Source organism: Artibeus jamaicensis, unplaced genomic scaffold (genome assembly GCF_021234435.1).
Source record: "Artibeus jamaicensis isolate MK-2021 breed Jamaican fruit bat unplaced genomic scaffold, CSHL_Jam_final contig_1998, whole genome shotgun sequence".
Taxonomy (NCBI): Eukaryota; Metazoa; Chordata; class Mammalia; order Chiroptera; family Phyllostomidae; genus Artibeus; species Artibeus jamaicensis.
The window spans coordinates 19,151,698-19,177,121 of record NW_026521407.1 but is presented as its reverse complement, the minus strand read 5'-3'; the positions used below and the strand labels follow the sequence as shown (position 1 = coordinate 19,177,121).

Below are 25,424 nucleotides of genomic sequence, written 5' to 3'. Positions count from 1 at the left end.
AATAAAATTTGATCTTGTCTCTAGACCTGCTTAATATAAATACCATCATAGTAACCACCAATAATGGCCTCAAGTATCTTTGGTAAATTCATTTTATGAATGCCAACAGCCTTCCAGATTAAGCAGTATCTTTTTTATAATGCAAAAGACTTATGTGAAGTCATCACTGGTAATCAAGTTACTTGCCTGCCCACTATTAGGTCAGATAAATTGTAGGGGGAACTTGAGAGTTGATGGGGTAGAGAGCAGAAAAGATGGCCTAAATTCCATGTGCAGGTCACTGTCCTTGAGAACAGGCTGGGTGAAGCATTTTGGTACGTGGGGAGGGGCACCCGACGGTCAAAGGGGAGGTGTGGTCAGGAGGCACATAGGGGTGGGCTCTGGTTGCTGAGCAGGGATGAAAGGGGGTGTTAATGAGATGCAACAGAATCCAAGCAAGTTAGGTTATTTTGTGCAAAACTGGTCCTACTGCTTGTTGCCTTGGAATTACTCCTGAGCCTTCTCTCACCTGGAATCCTCCTGAGACCTTCAGACACACTTAGGTAGAGCCTGACACTCAGCCAAGAACACCCGCTTCATCCCGTGCTGCTGTCCAGCCTTCTCCAAGTACTCTCAGTCTCCCGCAACGCGCGCAGTCTCTCCTTGGTTGACGAACATGTGGAGTTCTCATGCGTCCTTTTCAGCTGTCAACCCCAGAGCAGGCTTGGATTTTACTGGTGACTATGAATTTTACCTTTTTCCCGATACTACCTGATCATTTCTCCTTCTCAGTCAACTTCAGAACGTTTCATTCCACTTAATGATAAGGAGGGACGTGTAATACGTTATGAGCGAACAACTGGACTGGCAGCTGGTGCTGGGGAGGAGACGCAGAGGCCCCGAGTTTGTAGGAACTTTATCTGGAGGCCCTTTCAGGAGCCAGCTGCTCCTGAAGTAACAGCTCCATCCCAGTCGTGGACCCTGCCTCACCCCAAATGATGATGCTGTGTTATAAAGGAGGAGAGATGTGGAGGTTGGGTTGATGGTTTTTCATTTTCCGGATGTCGACATAGTACCAAAGTAACGTGAGTTATGACACTAAATTATTCTTGCTCAGACATTAAATTACCTTTATAAGAAATAGTCTGAAATGAAATTACTTTTTTTGTTTTGGTTTGTACAGAACCCAAGCGTTGGAAAGCAGACCCCAGGTCCGGGTGGGTCCTCACGCTCCCGAGCAGCTGTGTCAGGTGGCTCGTCCCTGCACCTCAGTGTCTTCCTCCAGGAAATGGGGATGACACCTGCATCGCCGAGGTGCTGGGGGGCTGAACGAGAGAACCAGTGGGAAGCCAGCTCTCGATGTGCTGAGCGTGTAGCCATCACTCAGTAACTATTCCTCAGAGGTGAGCCCCATGAGGACTCAGTTTCCCCCTCTGTAAAATATCACGGCATCTATTTAAACCTTCTCCAAGAGTTTTCCACTTGCGTGATAGCAAGGCAGAAACTACGTGGTGCCCAATAGATATTTTTATTTAAGTTCAGGGGTGGCATCACTGTTTCCTGCCACTAAGCCACCGGGCTACTTCTCTGTCCTTCCACTCCTTCCCCTCACGTCCAGGGATGAGGTCATCTTCCTTTCCTTGTCACAATTGTTAACAAATAAGAGATCCCCTATTCCTTGTTCCCAGCATGCAGGCATGAACTGCACATACATATGCTATGAACTTAGTTTAAGAATTTTATTGCAAAAGTAATAATGTTATTGCTATTTACTCTGAGCAACCAGCCCAAAAGGAGCAAGCCTGACACGTGGCAGATTTGAGAAGTTAAAGAAATTCACAAGGTAATTATTGTGGATGGAAAAATGGACCTATGGAAAGTAACGTCACAGGGCGATCCGATCATAAATTCCTAACCGGGCAGGTCTTGGTGAGCAGTCACGTCCCAGGCCCAAAATGTTTTGGTAAAAGGTCTATCTTTGCCTTATGCCAGCCCTGTCTATTGTTCTTGTGCATTTGCGTTAACACGCCTATGCAGCGCCAGAGTAATAGCCCTGGGAGGGGGTATGAACCCTCAAGAGAGTACATGAGCTTGTTAACCGTTAACCATCCTGTAATCTAATGCCTGCCTCCCTTTCTCCCACTCCCATGTAAATTCCCTCCTTAATTTCAAAGGAAGAAAAGAAGCTGCAGAACTGCTGTTATTCTCTGGAGCATTTGAGATCTGGCTCCCCTGCATATATCGTCAGTTTGGCTCAAATAAACTCATAAAAACATCTGAACATTTCTTACGTCCACATCATCGCGCTTATTCTTTGTCTTAACAGTTATGTGCAGGTTGTACTAAGATGGCTCTGAAGGTTTCTCTTATCTTGAAAATCAGCCTGCCCATCCCTGTCTTGGAAGCATGCCAGCCCCAGCTGCGGAGAATTTACCTGGCGCTGAATCTGGGCTGGTGCAGAAGCTAAATGCCATGAGGTCTCAGGTCCCTTTAAGAGACCAGAGCTCAATTTCCCTTTGTTGTGTAAGGAAAGTACTCCCCCGCCCCCCCCCAAGGCTTCTAAAATCATCCAGTGGAGAATTTATGACTGATTGTTTACTTGTTTGGTTCTTGTTCATCTTTAAAAATGGAGCTTCTGTTGTGTGCCAGGCCCACCTGTCTTTAGGATTCAGTGAACAGATTCCCACCCGTATGGAATTTGCATATGAGAGTTGGACACCAATAAACATGAAAACACTAAAATGAGATCATTGCTGATCACGGCGAGTGCCGAGGAGAAAGCAAATGAAGTAGTGATGTGGACCAGGGTCGGAGCGGGATGAGGGTGCCACTTAGCGAGGGCGGTCAGGGGAACTGGGCCCAGGACCCCACCGTCCAGCCCGGCCTTCCCTTTTCTTGGCTCCTGCCTTGGGTGAACACTCAGCTCTGGCCTGGTTCTCCGTCCTGTTTGTTTGTGGGAGGCACAGTCACTAGCTGGTTGTTAAGGCGCTCGCTATTTATAGGTGTGATTTGGCTGCACCGTCCTTTGTTCTAAGCTAATTTTAAGGCCTAGTTCTCACCAGAACCTATCATTACAGGAACTCATCTGCATTTTATCACTGAATTCAGCCTCTTCTGATCAGGTGAAAACCTGTTTTTCCCTGGTTTCTAGAACAGCCTTCTAACTCCTTTCTTGCCACTTTCATCCAGAGTGATTATTTTAACCTGAAATGTAAATAAGCCTCCTGCTGCCCTGAGGAGCAGGCCAAACCCCACCTGGTCCTATAATCCCATTGGTTAAAGGGTGGGAATATGAAAATCAAAACCTCAGATTTTAGCTGTACGTGTACGATATCAGCATCTTAGCAATATCTTTAAGCCTCTCTGTATTAATTTAAAAACACAGGGACAATAGTTGACATCTTACAAGGTTTCTGTGAGGAATAAATGAATAATATAAAAGAGTACAAAGAGGCTAGCAGCCCGAGAGCCCTCATTATGTATAGTCTTCCTTTAAGTCTCAATTTGAATAAATATATCTGTTCTGTTTCTGCCTAGTCTGGGAGAGATGGATGTCCAAGCCACAACCTGTAAGACTGATAGGACTTTAATAAGAAGGAAAAGAGTTTCCCAGGCAGGGGAACAGCACTTGCAAAGGCTCAGTGAGTCTCAGAGGCAGAGAATGTTTTCCACAGAACTGAAACTGAGGCAGAGGGTGGGCGTAGGGGAGCCCAACCTGGAAAGGGAGATAAAGGCAGGACATAAATGACCTACAGGCAGAGTTATAGACTCGGGTCTCTCTCCCAAGAACAGGGAAAGCAATGGGAGGATCCTAACCAAGGGCACAGCATGATAAAGTTTGCGTTTTTAAAAGATCGTTCTGACTGTCCAGTGGGAAGTTGGTTGGAGAAATTTAAAGCAGACTTGGTAGAGATAATCCAGGAACGTATCTCAGTGACCAGGTAAGAGGTGATGATGGCTAGGATTAGGATGATGCCAGTGCAGGTGGCAGAAGCCGCCTGTAACTACAGTGTTTCTTCACCCTGCAGCTGGAGCAGGGTCACGTGAGCTTAGAGTGGCCAATAAGAACTTCGGAAACAAGGCTTTGCTTCTTGAGGAAGTGGCACCCTATCGTTCCACGCAGCTACAAGGACTCAAGAGGCCAGTGGTGCAGTGGTTCAGCTAAGTCTCCCCTGAGAAGGATGCAAGTCACAGCTCCTAGAGAGACAGCCCTTAGGTAAAATTTTGCTTTGCCTCTTATTTGCGCTCAAAGCAGGTTCTTTCTCTTCATACTTCCTTTGAGGCTATAAGCTACCTGGTATATTTTCAACAATATTTCCTTCTGCGTGTGTTAACAAAGGCTAGTGGTTTTTTTTGCGTGAAACAGAGAAAATGAAGTTTAAGTTCAGTTTAATATGGATGAGTGTGGTCTCGTCATTCTCCTTTACTCCTATCGCATAAACTAGGAGCAAGTCTTGGTGGTTCAACTTCATTCCCATCATGCATCATCACAGTTAAAACCCCCCACATCTTCAGTGGATCAGGTCTTCAAAGGACCACGGCTTTCTGAAAGAGCTCTCTCTGCCCCTGCTGTACTTGAATCTATTGTTTTAAAAAATAAAATCAAAATACGTTGCTCCCCTGCTTAAAACACCCAGTATCTTTCCACTGCAGTTAGAGCGAATTGCACGATCTATATTTTATACATATCGCGTGCATCTGACCTCTGCCCATCTCTGGAAGTCATCTCCTGCTGTTCTCACTGTTCACTGGATCTGCCTTTTCCACCAACACAGGGGTTAGAAAACTATAGCCCAAGGGCCAAATGTGGCCCGCTGTTTTTGTAAGTAAATGCCATTGGAATACACGCAGACCACTGTGTATCTATTGCCTACGGCCACTTACTGTCCAGCTACACTGCAGACCTGAGGAGCTGCAGAGAGACCACGGGATCCACAAAGCCCAACATGTTCACTGTCTGAATCTTGAGAGAGAAAGTTTGCTAAATTCCACTCTAACACATAAGGAGGTTCTTGCCCCAGGTCCTTTGCGTTTTCTGTCTGCAAAGCTTCTTCTTATCACTGAAGTCTTGCCTTTCATGTCATCTTTTTAAAGAGGGCATGACTGATGAGGATGTAAACTAAAACCTTTCACGCCATAGTTTTGTGTCTCATTAACATGCTTTATTCATTTTTTAAAAGATTTATTATTTTTATTTTTTAGAGACATGGAAGGGGAGAGAGAGAGAAAGGGAGAGAAACATCAATGTGTAGGAGAAACATTGTTCGGTTGCCTCTCACACGTGCCCCCACCGGGCACCTGGCCTGCAACCCGGGCATGTGCCCTGACTGGGAATCAAACCAGCAACCTTTCCCTTCCCGGAACGATGCCCAACCCGCTGAGCCACACTGGTTAGGGCAACATGCTTTATTCATTTTAAAACACTTACCACTACCGACTGAATTACTTATTTTTTGGCTGGATTGCCCGTGGACCAGATTGTAAGCTCCATGACACAAAGTCCCCTGGTCTTATTTACCTCTGTGTCCCCCCCAGCTATAGACATATGTGGCAGGTAGGCTCTCGTTAATTATAGTTCAAAGGAATGAATGAATAAGGCATCAAACAACACAGACTGAGCAGTTCAATATTTTCAGGGGACTTCAGTCCTACTAAGAGCATGAGCATTGCTGGAACTGTAAAAACGCCTGTGCTGACAGCCACTCAAACACCAGCTCCCAATCCTTCCAGTTACCTCGCCTTGCCCCGTCCAAGCAGCCGGTTCATGTGTAGCTTTTATTTATTTACTTACTTACTTACTTATTTAATTATTACAGAAAACTGCTTGTAACTCTGCTGCAGAACTCTCTGGAAATCTGGGAAAAAAGTGCTTAGCCTTAAAAAGTTTCATAAAATTTGCTAAAGCAGTGATTAAATTATGGGAAGTGTAGTTCTCCTTATCCTACTGCAGGTTGTCGTACTTTTATTTTAAAGATTCAGTCAACTATGGTACACATCGAGTTCATCTGAACTACTTCCGGAGGTGAGTTGGTTCTTTGGGAAAACGGCCCATGAATTTGGTGCAGCCTCAGATCCATCAACTCCTGTCAGTGCAGTTTGCCCCGAGGAAATGGTCACGGATGAGCACAGAGCCACGGCCAATTTGTAGGGCTATTTGTAGTAGCAAATACTGGCTATGGCCTAGGCATCAATACATGTGGAATTGTTTTATGTCACTACTCAGTACTTTTATGTAGTCATTAAAAGTGATAGAGTAAAAAAAAATGACAGGAAAAACGAAAACACTGTTTGATGGAAAAATAAAATGGGACTATAAAACAGCATGCGCAATATACATTTTGAAGTTTTAATATATTTAAGCATGGAGAAAAGACACAGTGACATACAAAATGTCACTTGTGGCCTTCTCTCTTTGGTCTGGTCATTTTTCTCCTTTTTCTTTTTCTGTTTGCCTATTTATATTTTCTGATATTTTACAATGAACATGCATTACTTTTCCAAAAAAGAAAAAAACAGGTCTTTTCAGCTGAGACTGTTGAAGTGGACTGAATCGCAGACTGCATTGAGGAAAAGCAAACCAATAGCAATCAAAAAGCATTTATTAGAGCATTTAAAAGGCAGCTATAAATAGCCCAGAGAGGCAGACAGTCTTACAGACGTTTCAAGTCAGACATGGATGCTGTAATTTCTGCTGGAACAATTCACAGAAACAAATATAGTGACATTTAATTCATCTAAGTAAAACCAGATCTCATTTAAAACAAGGAAGGGGGGTTAGAGGGAGCAGGGTCAGATGTGGCCACTGGAGACCAATTGGAGAAATCACGAAAGCAGCTGGGAACAGATCGGGGCCCACGGAGCAGGGTTAAAATTAAACAGGCATCACAGGCAGCTCTCCCCTCTCAGCGCCCCCTCCTCTCTTCCCCATTCCAAACACATTAAACTGTTAATACCGTCCTTTCTTGGCTTGGTATACCAAAGTCTGTTTTAGGAATCTTTCTTTTATCTTAATATTTTTCAATAACTTTGAGAAGAAAATGTTTTAAATTGTGTTATTTTGCAATATTAATGCTGTAAGGTCTATGTTAATAGACTTTAAATTTTTTAAAGAATATGTTTGTTGATTTTAGTGAAAGAGGAAGGGAAAGAGAGAGAGAGACATCAATGTAAGAGAGAAACGTTGATCAGTTGCCTCCCATATGTACCCCAACCAGGGACTGAACCCAAAACCCTGGCATGTGCCTTAATGGGGAATCAAACCCTCAATCCTTTGGTGTACAGAATGATGCTCCAACCAACTGGGCCACACTGACTGGGGGTTAATAGACTTTTAAGACCCAAGGAAGTGGTTCTTTGAAATGGATAAATTTGAGGAGGGCAATTAGATATTCATGATGTAGACTTGCCTAAATAGCTGGCCCTAGTCAGTTCTTAATAAGTCATATTCATGAGCTTCAAAACTATATTTGGATACCCCTATAAGCAGTATCGTATGCCAGTGTTTTTCAAAGCGCAATCTACTGACAACCTGCTTCTGAAATCCTGGGGTGGGGGGCATGTTACACCTGCAGATCCTTGGATGTCACCCCAAGCACTCTGACTGCCTGCCCCAACCCAGTCGGTTCTTATATGTCCTGAAGGTCTTCTGCTTTAAAGTGTCCGGAATTGGGACACTGGGGCAGACAGACATGAGACTAAATTGAGATGCTTGCTTGGTCACTACTAAGACTAACTGCATGACTGCATAAATTAATCTCTTTGAGCCTCCAATTGCCCATCTAAAAAATGCAGACCCTAGGATTGCATGGGTGGGTTAAATGAAGCTGTGTTTCCAAACCCCTTTTCATCATCACTTGTGTTTAATACATATGCAATTGCTATGCTCGTAGCTATGACTACGGTTCATTCAAATGTAGATCCAAGGGAGGGAAAAAAGAGAGACAGAGAGAGAGAGAAAGAGAATCTGCCAGTTTTCTTCACCATGAATTACTGACTGCCAATTTCCCAGACCTGTTTGCAAATTCCCTTCTAGCCCTGATTGTCATGACATTACCTTCAGGGAGACAGGACAGAGCTGCCCAGGAAAACCACAGGTACCATGAAGAACAGAAGTCATTTTGTACTAGGCACCCGCTTTGCTTTCTAGATGCCCAGGTACCTATGACTGACCTCTTGTAGCCCCCATATAGTTTGATTTGGAAGCAGCTATGTTCGAATCTAACTGTCAGTTCCAAAACAACTGTAATGTATGGAAAGCATATGTGGTGTGGCTTTTGACCTTCTCCAAGTTTGGTATTTATGATATCCCAACAGAAAACTAAGCCCTATCTTGCTACTTTTCCATTTCATGAGAACTACCTGCAAACTGTCCTCTTTGACAATGTGCAGAGAGTCTATTTATTAGTCTATTCAATCTGCTGGGAATCACTGAACTCACAAATGTGATTTGCTAGTAGACCAGGAACCCCCCTGGACAGTGTCTACAACTTCTTTGACCTTTAAATGATTGAGTTTCTGTGTTAAGCTGTCAAAATAAAAACTCAGGACAGCTTTATTACAGAGGAAAATAAAGCAACTGTTATTGGCTGTTATCTTAATTCTCCTTTTCCCTTGGGGATACAGAAAAATTGAGAAGGCCTTAAAATACAGGACAAAAGTTCTCCCTAGGAAGATCCAGACAGACAGCCTACTGGGACAATGCCTTAAGCAGGGCGCTGCTTATCACGGGAGGTCAGCTTTCTATTAGCCTGCGCCTGTCCAAGGGCGCTCGGCAGTAAACCATCGCTTTTGACTGCAGAGTATAGCTGATGGGACTTAGCATTTGATACTCTGGAGTTTCCACACATTTCATTCCCTATACTTGCTCAACCACATGCACTTGTGCCTCCACCACAGTGCTCTGCAGGAGGAATGAGTTGTCATACCTGAGCTAGAGGGTTTCATTGAATGCCTATACAAGCAGGGGTGGCCCACATTAGTGATACTCCTCTTAAACAAAAAAGGGACACTGTTCTTGGCATTTCTTGGGCTGGACTATCATTGGGATAACACTGGGGAGTTCAGTGTGGGGCAGATGGCACTTTGCCCTTAAACCTGGTGGTAAGGTGTTTACACCTTCACTGTGAGACAGTCTATCACTTAGCTGAATATGCCAAAGCCTGTAAGAGAGCATGGAAACAGCCTCTGCAGTCTTCAATTCAACCCACATCTAAATACACCCGATGCACCGCGTGGACCATTACTGAGGATCATGAGGACTGCTGTTGCTCTTGGGGTGCGCAGGCTTGCCAAGAGTACTACAGACGTTCTATCGAGACAGCCTGCCAAGAGCACACACGTGCTCCACGGCAGAATAACGTCAAAGTGGCCCGATGTTGTAAGTCCCAAAGGAAGGGGGTTATGCTTGAGATCTTTCTTGGCATTTACAGTGCTGTGGGGGTTCAGAACAAATTGCCCCAAGGCACTGCCTCTGTGGTATGCAGTTTGTTTTGAGCTAAAGGTAACTTTAGCTAGCCACAGGCTCAAGACAGACTTCTGTCCCTCCCTTAAGTACATAGAAGAACTTGAATTAGGGGCCTTGCCTGTAATGGGAGATGATCAGAGATAACCTCTTTTGACCTACTGGAAGGGTGAGGCAAACTTATCATCCTGCAGTGACCTGTTGAAGGCCCCAGGCCACCTGGCCTGACCCCTAGCTCAGGATGCGTCTTGCACACTCATGTGCCCTTTCTGTCTCTGAACAATGTCTGCCTGTGGGGTCTCTGACTCTCACGTACGCAGGCCTCCTGTACATATGTATGCGTTAAATTTGATTCTCTTTTGCTAACCCACCTCATGTCTGTTTGATTATTAGGCCTTGAGGGTAGTTTGTTCCTCCCCCACAGTGCAAAGGTGCTTCTCCAGTTCTGCTTTTGTGGTTAATTCTTGAGCTTCTAGGCTAATGGTGGAAGACGGTGCCATAGACAAGCCACAGAAGGGAAGCAGTCAGAAATCGATTTGCATTTGGCTTGGAGTAAATCATTTGCTTTGGAAAGAATGCCCCATTTCCGTGCATTGCAGGCTATTGAAATGATTTTCTGTTCCCTGAATTCAAGCTGTCAGACAGGCAGGATGTAATCAAGGGGAACATTCTGGGTAGTTGAGCAAAAGGCAGTTTAGGGGTTTTTATTTTTAATCCCATGGGCTAATTCATTCAGCAGATAATCTGTGTATGGAAATGTGAGTGGTGCTTGGCTTGAACAAATAGATTCCCCATATTCAAATCAAAAATTCATTCCTGGCCAAGAACATAGCAATATGGAGAAAGGTTTCTAATATATTTTTTAAATTCAACATTTTTAGCTACTGATTTTATTACAAGTAATTCCTAACCATTATAAACGCAGCCAGCCTGGCCTTCCTTTATTTGACTGACTGGAGAAGGGGGTGCAGAGAAGAGATAATAAAGTTACCTTTTGTTTCAACTTAATCAAAATGCCACTTTGCCCCCCCCCATGTAGGGAAGATAACATTTATGAAAAATTCATTTAACAGATGAGCCTTGGCAATACTGCAGAAATTTAAAATCTTAACGGAAAGAATATGCTGTGAACTAAAATAGCTTTTTCCATTCTTCGAGTTTCAGACCAGAGGAAGAAATACTGGCTTTTTAACTGAGAAATGTAAATATTATTGGCATTTGAATTCCTACGTTTCATGTAACTTCCTTATAGAAAGATAAATGGGGGTGCTTCATTGAAAAAAAATTAGAAATGAATCCTCAAATCAGATTTTCAACAGTTTGTGAATATCCAGTGTAAGTTCTTCTATATCCACAAACACTTAAGAGAGGAGATATAATGATCACTCATATTCATATTTGGCTAAACAGCACCCAAACCCTATGAAAACCAAAATGCAAGACTCCACTCCTCACTCCCCAGCACCACCAACCCAGCACTCCCATTTAGATTTCGTCCTGGGTTTGGCTAGGCATGAAAACACAGTATCTGTGCCTGTGCGTCAAACAAAGCCGGTGTCCACTGCCTCTCCCCAGCAGGGCCGTTCATGACCTTCATCCTTGTCATTCAATTCAAAACACACTCTGTACAAAAGCACTGACACACTGGGGGTTGTGATCTTGCCCACCTGGGGGCATGATTCTGCAGGCCCTTCCCCCAAGGAGATTTTACTGTCAGTGCAACAGAACATGCTATGGAAATCTCAACCATCTCAACAGGGATGGCCGGGCAGTCGAGAAGTATCGCCAGCAGGTCAGTGTGGTGCAGCCCTGAGGTCCAGCTCACAAGCAATTCATGACGCTCATCGAGGTTTCTCTGTGTGCCCCCGGCTCCCACTTTTAGTGGCATCTGCCCCTCGGTCCAGCGGGACCTCTTCTTTCAGAGCCTCGGTGCTGCGTCACTCACCCCCAATCCAAACAACACTCCTGAAAAGTAGGTTTTAGTGTATCTCTCACGTCCTGCACAGTCACAAACTAAGTCTTAGGGAAACGAAGTCTTCACTATATGTCATTGACTTGGAAAGTGAAAACACTAGGATTGTATTCCACATCTCTGGGACTAGATTTTAAATGGTGAATAAAGGTTAATGTCATGTTCTTGGATGTGCATATTTTTTGTGGATAAGGCTCCAGCCAGATTCTAGAATTAAAATTACAGACTATTCCTGTAACTCCAAATGCCAGGCTTGTTGTCAAGCCTCGTCGAGATGGGTCTTCCCAGTCTACTGACAAGACCAGCTCCTGAAGTGTACACTAGTCAGTACACACACGCACAGCTGACTGTCCACCGGCCAAAGCCCACCTGACTGAACCGTTAAGAATCTAAAAAAGTGTCAGCAAGGAATTAGGCTAAAGGAACTTTCAAAAAGAGCTGATTGGGTGATGCCTTTTCATGGAGAAGAATGTTTCCTATTGTAAGATTACATAGCCAATGGATGGCCTGGAGGGAAGGCTTGTTGCTTTCGGACACTTTTTGGAATTGAGCCCAAGTGTCTGAACACAAAGGGAAAAACAATGGAGTGTGGATGATGTCACAGAGCATCCTGAGGAAATCAGCAAGGATAAAGCTTCCTACTGTTTGGATCCAAAGTACACACTTATTTTGGCATTAATTCCTTCTGCAGCCAGAAACCTGACTCTTATGGAGGATTAGTCTTAATCATAAAGGCTCAGTGCTGGAGAGAAGGGCGGGGTGTGCGTGTGTGTGTAATCTGGTTGCTGATATGGGAATTATAGAGTCAACATCTCCCCCACACATGTGGTATGTTGTTTAGAAAACCACTGCAACTAGGCAAAGGCCATTTTTACTGAGGGGGGATGGAAAACTGGCTTGCTCTCCTCAAGGACACTGGCCAATTGTGATCAGAAATCTGCCTTCTCATACAATAGTAATGGTGGTTCTGGTCCCTCCTCTGGCTGGTGGGAGACTGCCCAGCGTTATTCTAAGAGGGTTGGCCAGTTCTTAGACATCGCAAAGGACCTCGCCTGGAGCAGGCTTTTCCTGTACAGAGCCTTACCTCCTCTGTCTGGCCTGTGTATCTCAGGAGGCCCTATTCTTCTGCCTTAGTCATCTCAAGGCCAAGTACCGAGCAACTAGGGACCACTCCTAGAGCTTGAAGCCTGCCAAGGTTATTCACACTAGCCGATTATAAACTGTAGGCCCTGCCTTGTCTGCCATTTTCTGAGGAAACCCTGGCAGAGGCTGTGACTTAGACCTTCCCCTCATTCCTGCCACCTGCCTCTTGGCCACCCCAGTGTCTTCCCATGTGCTCTTCTGTGGCCTGCTGTGTCTCCTGTCTCGAAGGCCTGTGAGTATAATCAGCTTTGTTTTTTCCTCAGCCTTGACGCCATCTCCACCCATGGCCACACCTGACTGACTCTCTCACGAAAGAATACAAAACAACTAAGGTTGGGATGAAGAAAAAAAAACAACCACATTTCCCTCTTCATTTAAAAGAAACTGCACGTGAGTAAAAAATGTACTATTCTGAGAGTCTAGAATTTGCTTAAGACGTAACACTGCCGATGGAGGGCAGCTGGCGTTGTGAGTGTTTCCGCCTCCGGGGACTGGAGATCGGTGCTGAGGCTGGTCTAGCTGCTGGCTGTGGAGGGCACCACCCGTACGTAGCTTTTCACTCTGTAGCCTGTGGGCCTGGGGACCTAAGAGAGTCACCCCAATGGCCTAGAGCACTGATCTGGCAAGAAGATAGTAATGCCTATCTAATAATCAAAGCTGATATAGGTGGCTTAACAGGCAATATACTGGCCAGAGTCCTAGGGCCAAAGGCCAAGAATTTAGGACTGACCTGGAAGGGAGCATCTGCTGTGTGTGGAGGCAGGTGCAGCTTTGACTGTGGAGGGCGGAGGTTCAGTTAAGCTACTGGAGGACAGGGTAGGAGGAAAGGGTGATAAGGCTTTAGTTAATCAGCTCACCAGCCACTGAGTGAGAGGCCACGGAACAGGAAGGGAGGGAAACACAGAGCCGGGAGCTTGACGGAGGGGAGAGCAGGCTGCATGCAGCTGTTCAGGCAGGCGAGCACTCCGCACCAAAGACATGTGACCAGAATCATTGGGCCCTGGGTGTGGGGGCCCCAGACTGAGGGAGAATCAGGGTGCGATGCAATCTCAGCCTAGTTAAGTGTCACTCACTTGACATACATGAATGTGTTTAATTTTACCCCAAATCCTGAGACCCTGGTATTAATATCACCCTCATTTTAAGGAGGAGGAACTGGAGCTTCACTCGTCTGGTAGATTTATCCAGGGTTATGCAAGTAGTGAAAGTTGGGGGAAAAGGACAACAAGAGAATCATCTCATGGTTCAAAGCCTTGATGAGAAGAAGAGCTGTTGCAGCCAGAACCAGGGCGAGGTGGGTTTTGCAAATTAATCTCAGGAAAAAGAGGAAACCCAGTCAGTAGGCCTGGGACATGAGTTCAAGAAGAACTAGCTGCAAGAGATGCTGGCTGAGCCCCTGAGATAATTTAGAGCCACCTGGGTCCTCTATGCATTGACCCATCTCAAAACCAGGAGCAGAGGGGCCTGCATGTGGAACTGAATGCCCTTAGCTCCACTTATGGGAGAAATCCACAGCAGGGAAACGGAGGCAATTTATTCCACTAAAAACGGAGCAGTATCAGGCCCAGAAGACCAGCAAAGGTGAGCGGCGAGAATGGGAGGAGCAGCAAGTGAGCTTACAAGTATAACTGTCCCAGACAGCCAAGGCAAAGGTTCCGCAAAAGCAGTTTTTCATCCACAGAATTTCGAGGGCAAGTAGTAATTGTGGATATTAATTACGGATATTTCATATCTAAAGTATAATGTTCAACTCTGGATGACCCGCTTTTTAAGAGAAGTCACTATAATGGTGGAGTGGAGCTAAAGATGGCCTAGGATGACTGAAGGAGAAAATATTAAAGAAAATATACACTTATGCATTTGAAACTCAATACAGCTTCCTGAGCAGTGGCTGTATTTCTGGTGCTGTGATCTGGACATGCGGAGTGAAGTAAAACACGACACTGCTCCAGGTCGATCTCCACCCTCAACTGCATCTTCCTGCAGTCGAGAAAGGGGTCTGGCTGCGTGATGACGGAGGGTGTAACTAGCAAATGTGGATGGGGTTGATGCAAAGGGAGATTTAATAATAAAAAGATATCATTGATTAAGGAACATACACAGAAAATAAAATTTATAGTGCTCTAAAATTGTGCGAGACATACAAATCATTTCTTTTTAAGTCAATGTTCTAATAGCCATGAGGTTTCAGTGGCAAATTATGGCCACTGCCCCCTTCCCTTCACTTTCACAGTTATAATGTAGGTCCACTCATCACAGACACCCAGGGCCTTTGGATGGATCTTTCACCCAGGATCTTTCGATTCTGCCTCTAAGTCACTGTCTTCTGGCTGAGAGATCTGCATTCTGTCATCTTTGTGGTTTGGACGCTGCACTCCAGCTCGGAGACCTTACAGGGGGTGATTTAATATCTGTATCCAGAAGAATGACTTTATTATTAGCATCTCTAACCATCTAGTGAAAATGGGGACTCTTTGCTCAGAATTTGGATAGTCAACTTGAAGAATACAGGTTAGAATTTCCTGAGTATTCAGGCGGCTGACCTAGATGCCTTGGAAGGTCTCCTTTCACATGCAGATATAAAGGGTTAGGTTATGTTGTTTTTCATTAACTAGTAAATAGCATTAACCCCAATCTTCTGAGAGGAAGAGTGGTGAAAGAATATCCAAGGAGATTAAAAATAAACAGTGCCAGAAAGACCTCATCTTCTCATCAAAATAGAAAGCACTTGCGTTTTTTCCTATTTTTTAAAAATAATGATGAGCCATATTGTCATGCCAACAGAAAGATCACACTGACCCGTGTTTTTGTATGATCCATGCCTTTGTTCAATTTTAGCTCATCTGTTTTCATTTTAACTTTGTACCTCTGTATACGTCCGAAACTTAAAAAAACAACAACAAAAAACCTTCTCATACTGAATCATGGATTTTCTTGGTGAAAAATTAGGGAAATCCCAGAACGATGGCTGACAGGTAAGTTTTCGAGGTCAGAGGGAGGGTTCTAGATCAGGGTGGCCCCGATTCCCACTGTGAGTTTGGACAGGCTATCTCTTGAAGGTGAACCAAATTTAGGTTTTGATGACCTGAGTCCCAGGAAGGTCTTATGAAGTTCTTATCACAACCAGTCATTGCAGAGGTAATACGTATGTAATACAAATGAAAAAGCATTTCCTTTTATCACTTAGATTTGATTTTCGTAGTCAGTCCGATTTCCGTTTGAGTCTCATCCCTACCACTTAATGTGAACTCAGACCAGTTATTTTACGTCTTGGATCCCCATCCCTTTGAAAAGAGTAATGATGAGAACTGCCTCAGGTAACCCTGTATAATAAGAGCAGGTGCCCTGTGAGAATGTCAGTGGTTTTCACGGGCAGCTTATCACTTGGACAAAACAGCGACTTTGCCTTAGCTGATTTGAAACAGCCACAGTGCCAATGAGAGAGGCAGATGTTTTGATTTGAAAAGATCATAATGTGAAATGACTGACTTCTCTGTATCAAACTATGTATACAGAAAAGAATGTCCCTGGCCCTAACTCGCTTCTTGAACCTCATTACCCCTCAGGCAAGCCCATCCCAACATATCTTCCCTGACCCTGGTGGCATCACTGGCCTGCAGAGACTGGGCTCATCAGAGGGGCGAGGCCAGGGATGGAATGCGGAGGTGTCTGCAAGCAGAAAGCTGAACACCACTGGTCCCCGAAACCACATCAGAAGCAGGTCAGAGCTGGTATGCCTTGCCAGAACGACCTTTGGTATTGTAACAGTATCCCACCTTCCTCATTACAAAATTGCAATTGCTTGGTATTTTCACAAACCTGAGAACGAGAGGTATGTTTCTTGGAGTTGAGTCATTTGAGATAGTATTCCAAGCTTAGCTATTTAACCCATATCCCTGTCAACAGCTCCTCTCTGGAACAGAGCTAATTATTACTGTTCCCACTTAGTTTGTTCTTTCTTTGCTCCAGGTACCCTATCAAATGAGATTCAATAACACCTAAGAGGTAGAGCTCACTAGAGGCTTCTGAAAAGGAGGCAGAGAGATGTTAAGGAACTTGGGAAGGCCACGCTGCTAACAAGAAGCCAATCTGGGCTCTGCAGGGTTACAGGCTTTCAGGCCCTCTGGAAATATGGCCCCTCAGCTCCTTCTGAATTCTCAGAATTATTTCAACCTTCGTAAGAAAGTAAAAGAAGGGGATTTCTTTTATTTAAAAAAAAAGCTTAGAGAGTTTTATAAATAAAACATAGTTATGGCCAAACCCACAGCCAAGCACCCACACAGCCCTGGAACTTCTGAGGAGACAGGCTGTGTTATTTCAGCCTCTGCTTCTTCCACTAGTGACACAGGGACCTGAAGGCCTGGCGTACGCTGGCTGTTATTTGCTCCATAGCAACTGTCCTGAGTGCAAATCGAAGGTCAATGGCGAGGAGAAGGAAAACACTGAACATGAGAAAACCTAGTGCTTTTATGCCTAATCAGACTTCAGCACTTGAGGAGCTCACTATGCATTGAAGTTACCTTTCAGCACGTTTTTTTTCCCTAATGAGTCATTACAGCATTTCTGTCTATATTTTTGGTTGTATAGATGCAATTAATTATAAGCTAATGACAGCATATTTTATCACACAGTTTCAAATTCTTAATGCCACTTCGCTGTCCCTTTGGAACAGTGGAAGAGTGACAAAGACATAAAGAGAGCCAGTTGTATGAATGACTGTTTCCACAGGAAATTAAAGACTCATCCTTTTCCTCATTGTCCCACGTTGGTAAGTCATGTTCGGCTGGCTAATTCATCACGCTCTGAGTCTCCTTCTCCCTGAATGTGACTTCCCTTGACTGATCTATAAATGGCACACACATTCTTAATCTGTTTGGTTCAGCACTCCCCAGAGATTAGATGAGAGAAAGACAGACTATTCCCAGCCACAGCCCGTGGAGCGATAGCGCATGCCTACTGAGCCAAAGGAAACACCAGGCAGGTGTCTGTGTGCAGGCATGCTACAAAAAAGAACGAGCTTGAGAGAGCAGGTGAGCAACTGGCTCCAGCCTAGATCACTCCGTAACCCACTGAATGGTCTTACCTTAGGAACCGATAATGAAGTTCAGGTCCAAACCCCGTATCCTTTTCATCTTGCAAGAGCACGGCAGCTCGACACCTCCGGGGTCTTTGCTGTCTGCTCCTTCGTGCTCTGTCTCAGGCTGCCAGCACCTACCACCATGGAGACGAGAAAGCCCGCGGGAGAATCTCACTCTCCTTTGCTTTTCCGGACACATTCACACACACAAAGGCCACTGAGTTCTCGGCTTCTCTCTGGTGAATCGACACTTTCTTTAACTGGTTCCCATGCCTACACGTAGCGGACAGTCTTGCCAGTGGTGGCTTACAGAAAGCAAGACTCAAGGACAAACAGCCTGCCCATCTGCATCCCTTTCGATCAAACCCCTGGGAGCTTATTCCGTAACAAGGATCTCCCCGAATCACAAAACGGCCCCTGAGCTTATCACCGTCCGGGAAACCTGGACTTTCTCTTACGAGTACCTCCAGCACTCGTACTTCCCCCGAGTGCCTTTCTTAAATGTAGGTGCTCTATTACTGCCATTATAAAGATTTTTCTGTGTCAACACACACCCTGACTATGTAATCCCACACCTATGGCAAATGGCTTCTTGCCCAAGTGTAGGGTTTAGATGTTTTTTCTGAGAAGTTGGCTTTGTTTTATGGCTTGTTTGTTTGTCTCTTCGAAGTTCGGGATAAGGGAGGGCCTGAGCTTCTTAGTCAATGTTCATTTCTCAGCTATAAGGAAGTTTTATAATTTGGGCGAAGTTGTCATGGAAATGTGGGCATTTATAAGGAATTGAGTGAACACTGTGTCACTTACTGAGATGACAGAACTGGGAAAGAGGAAGTTTGAAGAGGGGTCTCCATGGCTGAGGTCTGGTTGTGGGAACTGGACATGTGCTCTGACGAAATAAAAATGTCAGGTGGACCGTCCAGTATTTTGGAGTTGAGAGATGCAGAATGGAGGTGTAAGAGGGGGAGCTGTCAGCATACACAGTCACTGAAACCATGAGCAGGGACTAGGACTTTGCAGAGTGAAAATCGTTCGAAGGGAGGTTCCAGTGACCAAGGTCCAGGGCAGCCCATCTGCGGTTGGGAAGACGAATGGATCCAACAAAGAGAATTGCTTGAAATTGAAGGAAAACCATGATGCATGGTGTGAAGTGAGGAAAGTGTGACAAGAAAAAGGAACTGACCATCTGCCAGAGACAGGGGATAGGTTCAGATGAGGACTGAGAACTGGCCATTGGATGTGGTGGTGTGATGTCACTGGTGACTTTGATGAAAGACACCCCAGTAGAGTTAGGAAGGCAAGTGCCCGACTGGACCGGAACAAGGGGGAGCGGGGCGAGCAGAGCTGGACTCCGTGTGCGGCTCATCTGTCGGGAGTTCTGCTGACAGATGCAGGAGAAAAACACAGTGATAGATGGGAAGGAATATGGGGGTCAGGAGGGTATTTTGTTCATGAAGAGAGCTTTTTATTTTGTATTATTTTAGTGTGAAATGTTACAATTCATCAGCTAAGATGTTGCTACATTATTAATTAAGTAAATGTCCCTCAATTACTCTTGTGTGTCATTTCTGCTAAAAAGTAAGTGTTTTTGGTGGGGTTGAGGAAGGTGTCCTGTTTGATCTCACAGTTTCACTACAGGATCCACATGATAAACAAACTGAGTAAAGTAATTTGAAATAGAGAGAAACAGTACTTACTGTATCTGCACAATATAGATACTAGCTAGCTATTGGACGGAACTGTTTCTCGTAACCAGATTTTCCATACCCAAGGAAGAACTTTAAGTGGTTTCACAGGGCCTCAGCCACTGCTGACACCAGGCCTCCAGAGACCCGAACCAGCTTCACAGGCCCCATTGCTGCAGGCCAGCGAGCTTCCTATCATTCTGACTGCCTGGCTACCCCAGGACGCGGGGGAGTGACTGAAGTCCTCACTACTAAACAATGTGTTCTTTTTCCACTATTTATAAAACTCTCTCCCATTACTTGTGATTCTAAAGTTATTGGAAACTCACTGACTTATTTTCTTCTCTTTGGCCAGACTGTGCTACAATGGAATAGATTACCTACTAGATTTCAAAATCTGGAATCAGCAGTAAGTTGGTTAGTGTGCACTTCCTCGCAAAGTATTTAATTTTAAAATTGAACAGTGAGGATTAATAAGACTGTCTGTTTGGATCTTTTTTTTTTTTTCCTTCTTCTGAATTTAAATGAACTGGTTTTCTGGCTGGTTGTACCGGCTCCTAAACACTCACATTACCAAGCAACAACCCTGTGGGAACTGCCAAAAGGTCTGATTCGGGCACTGTCAGGGGAAGGTTCCAGGCAAAATGTGAATCCTCAGGAGAGCAGTGATACAAGAATTCATTGCCCGAGGCCCTCAACAATATCCCCTCCAGCAGGCCCACAGGCTCTGCCTCAGCATTTTCACTGACAGGGGTCTCACTGACCCCATCCCCCACCACGTGCTCTCTTCCTATTTGAGGAGGACTCAGCTCCACCGGGGAGGAAGTCCTGCCTCAGACTCAGATAAAAATATGTCTCCTTGTAGCATTCACAACACTTTCCTGTCCTCATGCTGTCCCTCTGCGAAACGAGTCTTGTACTACTTTAAACAGCCAGTTCTTCAGACAAAAATAAAAAAGTTAAGAATCTTATGGTTGCTTCTTACTTCCTAACTTACCTCCTAAGTCTCTATTTCTTCCAGTGAAAAATTTATGAAGCATCCTACTATTCCTGGTAGGCATACTGATTATTTCATGTGTCATTTTTTTTCTTTTTTTTTAGACTTTATTTATTTATCTTTAGAGGGGAAGGGAAGGAGAGGAGAGATATATCAATGTATGTTTGCTTCTGGTGCATCCCCTGCTGGGAACTGGCCTCTGCTGGGAACTGGCCTGCAACCCAGGCATGTGCCCTGACTGGGAATCGAACCGCGATACTCTGGTTCGCAGGCCCACGCTCAGTCCACTGAGCTACGCCAGCCAGGGCTCACATGTGTCATTTTTGAGGGTGAAGAGGATATGGGCAAATGATAAAGTGGTGAGTTATTAAGGCAACAGGAGTCAACCAGGGCTGCTCGGGACGTCTGGTCAACTGAATTTATAAGCAGTGGGGTGCCGGAAAATTTTAACAGTGGGCTCTCTGAGGGGAAAAACGGGCTGATTGGTAGAGTTTGCGAATTTCTGTGGCACAAGTACTCCACACATGGCTGATTTTGAGTTCCTGGTGTGACCCCTCAGACGTGGGCTGGTAGGAGGTGTGCACAGTCGGCCCGTGGGAGCCCACCTGTCTGCTCAGCACGGCCCCGTGTGATGAGCCCTGGTTTAGGGTCCGCTCAGTGTCCTGGTTGTTCTCCTCCAAGTGCCTCGTCTTTATGTGCAGCCCATGATCAGTCTAGATCCCACTTAAAATGTCACTTCAAAGGCCCAATTCCATCGAAACTCAAGTTCAAAGCATCTATGAATGGGGGTAGCATGTAGAGAGAAAGCTTCTTGTTTCTAATGATTGGATCAGTAAAAAAATTGGTCTTTAGTTGATATATTAGGGTATATTCTCATCAAATTATACACACTACTATGCCTTATTAAAGTTGTCATTTGTTTAATGAAGTGGAAAAGAAACTAGTTTAAAATTGCTGGCTTGTTAAGAGAGATACTGCAAAAAATGATTCAGACTTTTAAATGTTCCCATATAATTTAGTAAGCACTTAAGTCCCTATCGGATATTAAGGAAACTGTAAATATTCAGCTTAAAGCTCTACTAATGAATAAACTTGTTTTCACATTTGGCCTTTCTCACTCTTGGATAGCTTCCTACCCTCTTAGAAACCATGGATGTGTTTGTTTTTGGTCTTCAGTGAATCCATTCTGCCGCAGTTACTCATGAGTCACATTTCCCAAAAGGTGTAATTTATAACTTTAGTCTGTTCATACTGAATACAACCGGTTAGGACAAACCATGTAAGCCCTGAACTGTAATTAGCAGAAGTGTGAGATAGGAGTCGGAGCAGCGCAGCATCTGGTACATCAGGGTAAAGAACACTGATTGCTCTGAGGAAGGATTAGAGGACTTCCACCAAGGGAGTCTGATTAGCATTTAAAAGACTGCATTCTGGCAGTGGTGGTGAGAATGGACTGGCCAGACTACGATGGGGGTGCAGTAAAGGAGATGTTGTGTAACTTAGGGGACTAAAGCACAGGAAAGAGACTCAAGAGATAGCTGGAAGTCTGAATCCCCCATCATCAGAAATGTATCAGGGAGGGAGGGGACAAAGAAGGAGGGATGAAGAACTGTCCAGGATGATTCCAAGGAAAGAACCTGTACAGCTGCAATCAGGCCTACATAAAGGTCGGGTGGCAAGAAATGGTGGTTTTATTTCCCTAGTAAATAAAAGGATGGAGAACAGAAGAGACAGGAACAGCAATTTCGAGGGAATGGAAAACATTTGAAATAGTCACTGTCGGGAAGTTGCAGAATATGTTATTGAGGCTGCATTCAAGGCCTATTCTTAGGAACATTTCCCAGGCCTCTAATTTAACAGTGTCTCTGAAAAAGTGTTCCAGGTGCTCCTGATAGGTCTTGCCACTTCCCTCTAATGACCCGATCCTCTCATTTCTAATGAAACCCACCAAATAAAACAAATACCTTTTGATTGAAGAATTTTAACAAGACAACTTGTTCCGTCCTTGGTTTCCAGATTGACCACTAAATAGCTTTTACTGAAAAGAACAGTGAAATTCCCACAAAATATTTGTTTGGAAAACATTCGCTAGAGACACCCCCTCCTTCCAAACACATCCCTGACATCAGGGAGGAGATGAAGCTCATAGGCAGTGCAGTCGACGCTGTCCTGGGGTGGAACTCCAAAACTTAGTCAAGGGACGAACTCCAGTGAGATCATGTCTCGTTTGGGATTAAATAGCTAACTCTGATTCTGTGATCATATTAAGAAAAATGCACATAAAATGCCCAGGAATTTTTCCTTTGTTTGATTCAGAAATTAAACTTACACATATCATGTCTGCAAAACGAGCATCTCACCATGTCAGATGCAAAGGAGAATAAAGGACATGCTACCTTCTTCAGTGGGCTGGGTCATGGACCTTACAGGGCTTCTGCAAGTATGTATGTACAAAAGCAGATTTGTCCACACTCTAAGAAGTAAAGTTAATGTCCACAAACCCTAATCAAGTTACTAGGTGTGATCTGCTCAGCCAGTAGAGGCCACTGAGGTCACTACTTATTCCTACTTGCCTGACACCAGATCACCCCAGTTCTGTGAGACTTGGTATTCAGTACAGAAGGTGTTCAGCACCTAAATTACGAAGACAGTTGCCTTCTTTCTCCATATGACATAATGCACATATCTGATACCTCAACCTGCAAACTAGCAAGTCACCTGCAATTTCTAAATCTTGGCTCCAAATGTTCCGTGTTGTAACGTCAGATATAAAAAGATTGTTCATTTGGAAAGAAGAGCATCTGTTTTGTTGTAATAACTATAGTTATTATTTACTGAATACATATTCTATATTAGGACTTTGGTTAACTGTTTTACAGAAATTACCTGCTTTAAATTTTAAGCAACCTGTAAGATATTAACTAATGTTACTAGCAATTTTTAAATAAGACTTAAATATGCCCACAGACTCTCTAAATCTTATGAATAAAAGTTACCATCAGGATTAGAAATAACACCTCCTAATATGAAAGGCCGCACATTTCTCAGTTAATAAAGGCAAAAATAGACCTTCAGAAAGAAATAGAACCCATGTGAGCTCATCACAGATGAACACCCTGTTATGCCCAAACAGCTCTACAAGGGAAACCGCTCTCCAAACGAGGCTACGCAGGAGATGCACGAGCAGTGAGACCTTGGCGGGGATGACTTGGAAAGAGAACTGAGTGATACAAACACCAAATTATCACAGATTTAGCAAAGGGATGTTGACCCAAGTCTGAACCAGTTCTAACAATGTTTCTGGCTTTCAAAATGATGGGCACTACTACCCAGTGGCCCTAAATGATTTCTAAACTTTGGCAGGTTCATGTTGCCACTTAAAGATTTCTATATAGAAATTATAGTGAACATTGTAGAAATAAACAAAGACCACCCAAACTAGAACAGAGGTGGACGTCCTCCAGAGTTTGCTACAGCAAGGGAGCCAGCTGTCATCACTTGTCACTTGTGTTTAGCAGCAACTCAGAGGAAAGCAGAGAGAGAGAAGGTTCCCAGTGAGAAAGGAGGGAGGGTGCTGAGTCCACCCTCCTCGGTGGCTGCTGGCATGAGAAACTGGACTCAGGTTAACTAGAAGCAGGCATCCTATGTACGTGCTGTGCAGAAGCATATTTTTGCTTTCTCTCACTGGTTCTAAGTTAGAAGCGAGGACAAAAATTAGGAGAGTTGGAAGTCAATGACCAAGTCTTGACCACTTTGGACCCATTGTGGCGAATGTTTTGGTTTGTCTTCTGAGCAATTTGCTATAGAGGTTGTGGATCAGATTTGTTTTGTCATATATTGTCTTGGCCATTTTTTATTTGTATGTTCAGCCTCTCAACATAAACAACACAATATGATGGTAAATGAAATGTGGGAAAGCAACCTTACATAACTATAATTCTTGAACCTACAGCCTCCCCACCAATACTAATAAACTGAGTGATTCATGAATAAACCCTCAAATAAATTATTCAGAGTTTTCTGTGATATGAGTGAAAAATAAATGTAATCATTCATTTTTTAGGGCAGCTTAGTTTTCTTAGAAACCTAATTATCTATGAGCCAATATATTAAAGCCGGATTGATAAAACTGTAATTGAGTCTTTCTGGTCTTAATGAAAATGATAGCAGGTAATTCTCAGTGATAATGGTTTTTCTGGGTAGAAATTGCATAGCCTTCCAGTAGAGGATCTTGAGAACAACAGTTTCTACCATCTCTCGGGACTGGTAAACAGCACATGGGATGCACCGCGTTCTTGGAAACATGGCATTTTGCCCACATTGCATTTACTCTCAAGTGTGAGAGTATTTTCACCATCCAAATTATTTTAAACCTAGGGGGTGATAGCGCATAGTACATTTTGTCTTGGTCGAATCTGCTAATTCAAATCTGTCTCAGTCACAAAAAGTGAGGTAAATGTATTTTACCGTTCCCCCCCCACCTTTTCTGCTGGCTATATTTCTCTGGCTTATCTCCTTGGTTAATAAAGCACCGTGGATGGATGTGGTAATTTCAATATTTTGTCAGCCTGTCCTTTTGATCTAGATGGTGTCTGTGTATCAACTAATTGTTAGCAGCTCAAGTTCTTTTGGCTTCTGCAGGTTTCTCAAATTCGCAAAGGCAACACCAACTAATCAACAGTCTGTTCACTACTGAGATGTTTTTGTTCACAGATTCATTTGATGTTCCCACCTTTCCACCCTCCTTGCATACATTGCTATCGCTGCCATGAAAATAAGGACCGAAAGACAGCCTCGGCCAAAAGGGTTGACTCAGTTCTTCCAGACAGCCACTCCTTGAAGGTTACTATTATTTTCGCTTTGATTTTTTTCTAAGCCTTAAGTAAATGCAAATGTTACTATTGTTATTTCTCTTTAGGCTAGGAAATCTGGAAAATATAGTGGAAGCTTCAGAACACATGATTGTCTGGGGCGCAAGAAAAGTTATGGAAGAAAATCTGAGTCATGAGCTCTTGCGTCAATACCCACATCTCTATTTTCTCCGTGTTTATAGGATAACTGTCTCTGAAAATACTTCATGTCCTTTACCTTTCCTCAATCCAAAGTGAATTGTT

The 25,424-nt window shown here is 44.1% G+C and overlaps 1 protein-coding gene across 2 annotated transcripts in view; it reads right to left on the bottom strand.

The window, feature by feature from the left end:
* The window catches only part of KCNJ16 (potassium inwardly rectifying channel subfamily J member 16), a 48,725-nt gene that overhangs the window by 7,031 nt on the left and 16,270 nt on the right, over window positions 1-25,424 (bottom strand). Inside the window, exon 2 of one of the 2 annotated variants that reach the window (XM_037128115.2) lies at window positions 17,638-17,765. The exons of the other annotated variant lie outside the window; for it this stretch is intronic. The gene's annotated coding sequence lies outside the window, so the exon portion shown is untranslated. The remainder of the gene's footprint in view (window positions 1-17,637; window positions 17,766-25,424) is intronic. 2 annotated transcript variants of the gene reach the window in all.